Below are 9,568 nucleotides of genomic sequence, written 5' to 3' on the forward strand. Positions count from 1 at the left end.
GATTCCTTTCATGACACTCTGTCTACTACTGATAATGAGTTAAATTTAGTTTTGCACATAAAGAAAATTAGGGCAAAATAGGCTTAACCAAAATAGCTAAATGAACTAGTTGAACACCCTGTGTGGCCACATTATCTTCAAAATGAAGGTTGATGATAGATATGCAGCAAAGTAAATGAGAAAGGGAGAGCAAATGATTAGTATTAATTTAATAGACTAGCTATTCATAGATTACAAGCAACCACTAAGGCCAGGCTGGGATATTCTTGAGTCAGAAGTAAAAAGATGTTTATGTTTTACAATCTATACAAGATAAGTATATGAAAATATATTAGCCTATTTAAATTTTTGCCACCATTTTGCATTCTTGAGGAGATTGGTGGGTAGAAACTGAATAAAGCATAAAAATTATTTTTTTTCCCCAGGATCTTTAGATAAAGTAAACTAGAGGCCCTCCCCCATTCTAATGAAAGTCACAAGGAAAATTGACCATTAAATAAGACTGATAGTAAAAACAAAACAAAAAAAAACAGTTGTTTCTACAGACTAGTTAATAAGACTTTTGGTGAGAGATTATTACTATGTGCTAGGAGGTTTGATAAGTGCTGGGGACAGAGACAAAAACAAAAACAGCATCTTCCCCTTCATTTTGAGGACTCCTGCTATTTTTGTAGCCGTGCATATTTGACTAGGGAAGAAGTGTGTGAGCCAGTACTAGGGTTTGTACTTTCAGTCTGTTTCTCAACATGATCTACATGAGGGTATGTAAATTAGTTATTGGGGACATTGTTACATTCTAATGATGATATATGGCAAGTAGGGCATTGTGGAAGTAAAATGTGGAGTAAGAAGATCCGGACAAGTATATTTCAAAAAAAATTCTTCTTAAAATTAGAAAATTTGAGTGGGAGAAGAAACTCTGGAATTAACTCCTGCTTCCAAAGGCTATCAGGGATTCATCATTCTTTGCGCTACCTCATGATGTAGAGACAAGCACAAGAGCAGCGAGACTAAAGTCTATGGCCATTCACAACCAGGAAAGGGCCTGAATCTTTGATGTAATTCTAAAGTTTCAAATATATGAAAAGTAAGTACTAAATTTATAGTTCACAACTTCAAACTTAGCCTGCTCCAATTGTGATGGATGCTTAACACCCAAAGACCGTGACTAACTAGATTCCTAATAAATATAAGCACAGGATATACTAAGGAGTTTTCATACTCTACAGGGCTTGTTTATATGTGTTGACTTATTTTATTCTTTATAATTTTTCTTTATATTCTTTCTACATACATGAACATCTCAAAAACTAATTTCCTAGAAGTTATTTCAGTAATGGAATTGTTATTAATTTTGGGGGGATATTTAAAAATAAATATTATTTATTTAATGAAATATTTCTCAATTACATGTAATTTTAAAATATTTTATTTATATCATTAGACATTTTGCAACCAACTTAAAAATTTTTAACAATTATTTTTAAAAACTTGAATTCCAAATTATCTACCTTCCACAGGCCACACCAACCTCCTTGAGATGGCAAGCAGTTTGTTATCTATTATACATGTGAAGTAATTCCAAATACATTTCCGCATTACCCATGTTACAAAAGAAAACATGTTAAACTAATAAAGCAACTTTTAAAGTAAAAAAAAATGCTTCAATCTGCACTGAGTTCACTAGTTCTCTCTTTGGAGGTGGATAGCATTTTTCATTATGGGTCCTTTGCAATTGTCTTGGATCCTTGTCTTGCTCAAAGTAGCTAAGTGTTTCATAGTTGAGCATCATTGCAATATTGCTGTTACTGTGTACAATGTTCTCCTGGTTCTGATCACTTCACTTTATATGAATTCATATAAATATGCCCAGATTTTCTAAAACTCTCCTGCTCATCATTTCTAATAACACAATACTATTCCTTCACAATTATATGTCACAACTTGTTCAGGTATTCCCCAGTTGGTGGTCATCTTTTCAATTTCTAATTCTTTCCACCACTAAAAGTGTTGCTATAAATATTTTTGTACAAATGGATACCTTGTCAAAGTGGGGTTCTGTAGCCAGTGTGGAGAAGGGAGAGGCACTATCTGAAGCTTCAGTCTTTTTCACATTACTGTTTTCAGAACTAGTTCAGGGTGTTTGGAAGTTTTGAGCTCTTCTAAGGTGCTGTGATCTGAGAAAAGGTGTGGGTGTTGTTCTCTTGGTCTTCAATCTGGTCTTTTCCAAGGAAAGGCCCCTGATCCTTTGGTATTGTAATTGACACTGCTCCTCAGGTCCCCTCTTCCCTAGGAAAAGGAATTGATAATGCCCTGAGGGGCTTCCACTCCCTTTTCCCTGGAAAGTACTCCTTTCCATCCTTGAACTATGACCCAGAAGTGGTTATAGGCAATGCAGCTGATAACCAGTGTCTGTTCCTACATCCATTGCTAACACAGGTTTACCCTCTAACCCTTTTCTTACCAGTTGCCATATCCATTTACCATCTCTGGCTTGAGAGCTCTTGAAGTTGCTGCTGCTTTTGTCACCACCACCAGTTATCACCATTGATGTTTCATCCACATGGTTCTATGCCAGCCCCCTCTCCCATGCAAAGGTTCTTTCTTTCTGATCTCCTTTCTGATCTCTGTCTTGGATGGAAGAATGTCTCACTCTGACCTTTTATTGTGTCTGCCACTCAAGAGTTTAATTTGAGGCATTATTTTAAAATGGTTTGAAGGGAAACATGGACAAGCTTTACTGAGTACTTTCTCTACTCCATCAACCTGAATCCTCCTCTGCAAGTCTTTTTTTCTGGATATTAAGGGTAAATTTACCTTTCTGTAACTTTAACCAATAGCTCCTTGTTCTGACTTCTGGTGTTAAATAGAACAATTCTAAGGACTCTTCCAGGTGATAATCTTTCAAATACTTGAAGGCACCTATCATCACCCCCCCATCCCCCACACACATCTCTTCTAAACTGGGCTATGCTTGCCTACTTCCTTTGACAGATTCTTATATAACACAGACTCAAGGCCTTCTTGACATTTTCAGTCAGTCACTAAGCATTTCTTAAGCACTTACTAAAGTCCAAGAGTGGTATGTACTTAAGCCATGGTACTAGACCTGAACACAGTAGTCCAAATGTGGTCTAAAAAGCCAAGGTTTGCTATTCTTGAAAGCTTTGATCCTCTTAAGATAGCTTAAGAGCACATTAGTTTTTCAGGTTGCCACATCATATTAATGACTCTTATTTAGTTTGCAATCCACTAAAACTTCTAGACATTTTTCAAAACACCTTCTGTTTATCCATTCCTCCTCCAACTTACTTTTGGGAAGTAGGCCTTCAGGATATTTTTTTTTTGGCTAGGCAATGGGGTTAAGTGACTTGCCCAGGGTCACACAGCTAGTAAGTGTCATGTGTCTGAGGTCGGATTTGAACTCAGGTCCTCCTGATTTCAGGGCAGGTATTCTATCTACTGAACCACCTAGCTGCCCTTCAGAATATTTTAATATAACCCTGTAATCTCTGCATTACCTATCTCTTCCAATTTTGTGTTATTTGAAAAGTAGATGAGCATGTCATGTATGCTTTTATCTAAATCATTGATTTAAATGCTAAACTTCAAGTACCAAACATAGAATGACAGGGTACTCCACTAGAGACCTCTGCTACACTGACATTGAACAATTTATAACCATTTTTTTCCTTCCAATAATCCAACCAACTCTGAACCTGTCTAATTTTATTATCATCTAACCCATATCTCTCCATCTTTAAACAAGATAAGTAAAAGATATTTTTTCAAAGTGCAATACAAAAATTTTAGGGAAACCGAATAATTCAATGAGTTTATAGGCACATTCTTCCAGTGTTGTTTTTTGTTACACATCAATATACTTAAAGATTAGCCACATTCAGTTGTACTTATAACTGTTTAAACTTCCTAACAAATTTGCTAATGTTACAAAATTATAATTTCCTTATCCTATCTAAATTTTGGAAATCTTTTTTTTTTGGTTACTGATCTATGTTCTTTGACCCCATTACCCCATCATTGATGTGACAGATGCCACAAGAGGACTTTTTTAGAAAATCTTACATAAAACAAGTCTCCCATTAGCTCTGTACCTTCATCTGAATCTCATATCCCACTGCTTTTTCACACTATCTCTAAGAATGCTGACCTTTAAAATGATGGGAAGAAGAAGATCTCATGCAATTCTTAATTACTATTCATTTTTTATTAATTGCTTAATTGCTGTTTAGTTGCTTAATTGCTGTTCATCTGTCCATACTCTGCCAATAAGACATTCTAACCCATCCCAGTGACCTAATGTAGGTATGTGCCATTCACCCAAACTCTGCCTTAAATTTGCATGACATAAATTATGTCAACAGCATTTTTCTCATCTACAAGTTGATTAATCTTGTCAAAAAAAAAAAAGGAAATGATAACATATATATGTATAAGCAAAAATTAGCATTATTTACTTTGGAGAAAGAAAAGAAAGTTTACCAGTAAATCAAATACTTAACTATAGGGATGTTTCTGTCTCTCCCTTCTCCCATTTATAGTATAATTTGACAAAATTTAAGAAATGTTAGCAGAAGTAGTAAGAACAAAGAAAGAAAGACTTAAACATAAGCAAAGAGTAGATAAAATTATCCTTATCTACAGATGGTGTTATGTTTTACTTAAAGAACTGAAACTATAAAAAATTATTAAGATAAATAATCCTTTAATTAAGTATCAGGAAATAAAATAAATCCACAAAACCCTGAAGTTTTACCATATAGCATTACAAAAAACAGGAGAAATTGGTAGAAAGTGAAACCACATTCAAAATAACTAAAATACATAAACTATATGATAGTCAAGCCAATCTTCCAAGCTTCACTAGAAACATATAACTACGATTACAAAATTCCCTTCATGGAAAAAAAATATATAATACATTATAAGAATATTAAATGTTTATGATTTTATTGTGTTAATATAATGAAATTATATTATGAAGTTATTTTATAAATTTAATCCCATACTAATCAAATGACCAAAGAGTTACCTTCTAGAACTAGACAAAATGTTAACAATAATCAACTCAGGGAACCCAAGATCTAGAATCTTAAAAGAAATAGTTTTGAACATATATGTGAACTAGGGACAATACTTCCAAAATTCAAAATCTAACATAAAGTGGTAATCATTAAAACTATTTGGTACTGATAAATTGGAACACAGATAACAGGAGCAGACTTGATTGACCAAAGTCAGAAACTATGAAACTCAATATCCCAGGGTTTGATAAAGCCAAGAATGTGAGGGACCTTTGGAATTTGAAAGATCCTATTTGAAAGGACTGCTGGGAAAACTTGAAAGTAGTTTTAGAGGGAAAAATCAAATACATTTAAGACTAGTAACTCTTTCCATATCCCATAATTAATTCCTAATAGAATATAACTTAAATATAAGAGGTTAAATAATTTTCTAGAGAGATAATTGTTAATCAAATAAGGTATCAGAATTGATTACTAAGAATAAAAAAGATAATTTTTATAACATAAAACTGAAAAAGTGATGAAAAAGACAAAATAAATTCATTTAAAAGATAAATTGGACTGGAAAAATTCATGTGCATTAAGTAGTTTTTATAAAGTCTTAATAACAAAAAAAAATAGGGAATCAATATGAATTTGTAACTAGATTAATTTTCTAAATCATATGAAAAATAGCTCCAAACTACTAATAAGGGAAATACAAATTAAAATAGAACTGTTATTTCACTTCACACTTTGCCATAATGACAAAATATGAACATAGGTGATTTTGGTATACCTGGTAAAGATAGGGACATGAGCACTTTGTTAGTGAATTTATAAATTAGTCCAACTCTTTCACAAAATAATTTATAACCATACTAAAATGTGAACAAACGATTCGTATCTTTGACCTAGAAATCCCACGTTTAGTTGTATACCTCAAAGGAATCAAAGAAAGCAAAGTCCTATATCCACATAACTTTGATTCAATCTGGGACTGACATTTTCAGAACTGTACATTTTGTGGTAGGAGGGAACTAAAAACAAAGTAGATTTTGAAAAAATGGAAACTCACTAAACAAATGGTGACATATGATTTTGATGAGATATTTTGTGTTCTTAAGAAATTATGAATATGAGCTCCTCAGTGACAGGTAAGGACAATTATGAGAGACAGAGAGTGAGACAGAGACAGAATTTTATATTGCAAGAATTTTACAGCTTTAATTTCATTCATATTTATCAAACTATCTTATAATTGATTAGCACTATTGTTTGTGAAAATCCTGTAGGGTCTCTTTGTCTAGAGTCCTGCTAATTATTAGGGCATTTAAATTTTAAAAAGAAATGAATTAGACAGTTGTGCTTGGGGTTTTTTCTACCTTCTGCTAGGTAATGAGATAATGGATTTATCCTAATTTTCATGGGAAAAATGTTAATAAATGAGTATCATTAATTTTAGTCACATCTAAATCTCATAATATTTCAATTTACATGTCACTTTGAGTACATAAGATTATTGTAGTCATTACAAATATACAATTTAGTTTTTCTACCTGAAATCTTTGAGGAAATTTTGAGTAGCACATTAGCTATTCAACAAGAAATTTTTATCCAGTAACATGATCTATACTTAAATACATTTTTCTATCACTGAATATATAAATTAACTGTATGAAAAAATTATCAAAAACTTTAAATTACCCAGTTATTATAAAATTATTCAATTGGATCTGTGAGCTCAGTGATTTGGGAGTCCTCCTAGTAATTCACATCATGACTGCCTAAACTATAAGATTATTGGACATAATCTACCATAACTATTGCAGAGAATACATACAGATAAAATGTATGTAAAAAAGTAAGTAAATAGGTCTAAATGTCTGAATGCAAATTAGTATACACTGAAAAAAGATGGTTTAAAAGTTAACAGATGGCAATGAATCTCTAATCTGCAGGAAGAGGAGAAAATCATTTAATATATATGTTTGAAGTGACTTCAAAAATCCCATTGTAGGGTTTATATAGCTGAAATCTGACATAGAGAGAGAAGCTATTCTAACTCCTCACTGACTTCATCTTTATCTGTAGAGACAAAATGCTGTTTAAACATTTACTCATACATATAAAGACTAATAAAATTATAAATACACGTGGCATTATTTTAAAAGAGCATCATTTTAAAAAGACATTTTTCTTTTTACACAGTTATAGCCTTAAGTGTTTAGGAAATGGTCATCATCTTCTTAACACAAAAGTGAAAATAGAATAAGAAACAATCTTTGATTAGAAGTTACAGTTTTTCATACCTTATGTACAATGACGACTAATAACTGTTAAGCAGATTAGCCTCATGTCTAGTGGTAGCAAAAGATACCAGAGAGTGTGGCTTTGAGAACTTTTAAACCCTGCTTGAAATCAAAATGCTCTTGAGCAAACTGGCATTCCTTTACTCCTCAGTTTTAACTGTACCTCTTAAAGGGACCTCAAGGAAAAACATCTTTTTTAGTTAAATTGAATATTAGCATTTTTAAGACATAGCACATTAGTAACAATTCTACTAATATATGATTAGTTAACTTAATATATCATTTTCAACCACGTTCACCTCCAAGAAAACATGCAATGTTATCTAAAAGGATACAGTTTTGAGGTAGGACATTACCTTCATTTCTGCTCTTTAAAACAATGTATATCTGTGCTAGCTTCACTTAGGTAATAGGACCCCTTGACTCGAAGTCTCCTCAACAAGAGATGGGACATTTGTAGAGGGACTCTTAAGATACAGGTTGGATTCAGTGACTTCTAAAGTTTGATTGAGTCCCCAAAACAATGATTAAATTGGATTTGTCTTCTAGATATGGAGACGACATGGCAAAGTAGATAAAATGCCAATATTAGAATTAGAAAGACGTTGATTTAAACTCTGTTTCTGATGCTTAGAAGCTATCTCATTCCAGAAAATTACTTTAATATCTAGGTGTCTTAAGGATTAAAAACAATCATGCACACACATGAATGTACACACATGCACAGAAAAGAAGAGGAAAAAATGAACTCATAGATTCTGTGAATGTGTGGAAATGAGCAGATGGAACCTAGTACAGAAGACAGCCATTATAGTGAGGGGCCAGGTATAATTGAAAATCAGATAAGTGAGGTGTAGGCATTGGAGAGGAATACAAAGGAAGAGGTAGGAAAATACTTATCGAAAGTCAGTAGAGGTTGTCAAAAATTTATGTGGATGAGGACATAAAACAAAAAATTTTATAGTTTAGCCTGGCATAGACCTTCTTCATAGAATAGCCATGATGATTTATATATCAACTAAGACAACAAGATAGTATTAAAAATTCCTGAAATCAGATTTTACACATACAGCTTATATCAGATTGCTTTCCATGTTGGGGAAGGAGGAGGGAAAGGAGAGATGGAGAAAAAAAAATTGGAACTCAATATCTTATAAAAGTGAATGTTGAAAACTAACTTTACATGTAATTAGAAAAATACTAGTAAGTGGAAAAAATCATAAATTCAAAGGCACTTCAATAATTTTATCCATGTTCTTATTTCTAAATAAGGAAAGAGGTTAAGGATATTTGTCTATGTAAAGCTTAAATAATGAGTGTTCTCAGGGATTTAAAGATTATACACTTTAAAAAGCCCTCAAATACATAAAACTGTTTATATTGATAAACTCTAGGTTTGCTTATAGGTGAATATGTATCTTGCTGTAAAATTTATCTCTTGAGAACAGATTTTGTATAACTTTCATAATTGTTACCCAGCGCAGTGTCTGTTATATAGAATATACTTAATAAATGCATGTTGATTAATTGGTTGATAGAAAATAGATTACACCAAAGAAAAAACTATGGAATTTGAATGCAAATTAGAGCATAGTATTTGCTATTTTTTTTTTTTGTTGAGCTTTATTTCCTCTTTCTGGCGGTTCCTCCTATTGGTTCTAATTCTTACTTACAACATCACTAATGTGAAAATATGTTTAATAGGAATGTTTATGTATAGCCTGTATCAGATTGTGTGCTATCTTGGGGAGGGTGATGGGGAGGAAGGGGGAGAAAAATTTTAAACTCAAAAGCATATTGAAGTGATTGTTGATAAATCAAAATAAATTAAGTTAAAAAACAAACAAACAAACAAATATATGTCTGTTGAGCCTGAATCTGGAGAACTAAGTTTCTCAGCCCCTTACTTTTCCTTGTTCCCATATCTGATCCCCAAGATATTCCAAACTTTGTACCTATCCTACTCCTTACCTTCTTTTAGAAATCTCAGTTAATTAAACCCTCAATCATACATGTTCGCAAATCCCTGTCGCTCTTTCTCTCCTTCTCTCTTATTCCTCCAATTGTTTTTTTTTTTCATTCCAATATAATGAGACCGGAGTTTGATGCTAGCCACAATATAGTATTAAAATAATCAGGCTTTGTTGCTGACAGATATGCATGATAAAAGCAGGAATCTAGGTTAGGTAGGTAAAGTACAATGATTTGGCTCTTTAATTTACCCTTTGTTAT

The sequence above is a fragment of the Phascolarctos cinereus genome, unplaced genomic scaffold (genome assembly GCF_003287225.1).
Source record: "Phascolarctos cinereus isolate Bilbo 61053 unplaced genomic scaffold, phaCin_HiC Scaffold_5;HRSCAF=322, whole genome shotgun sequence".
Taxonomy (NCBI): Eukaryota; Metazoa; Chordata; class Mammalia; order Diprotodontia; family Phascolarctidae; genus Phascolarctos; species Phascolarctos cinereus.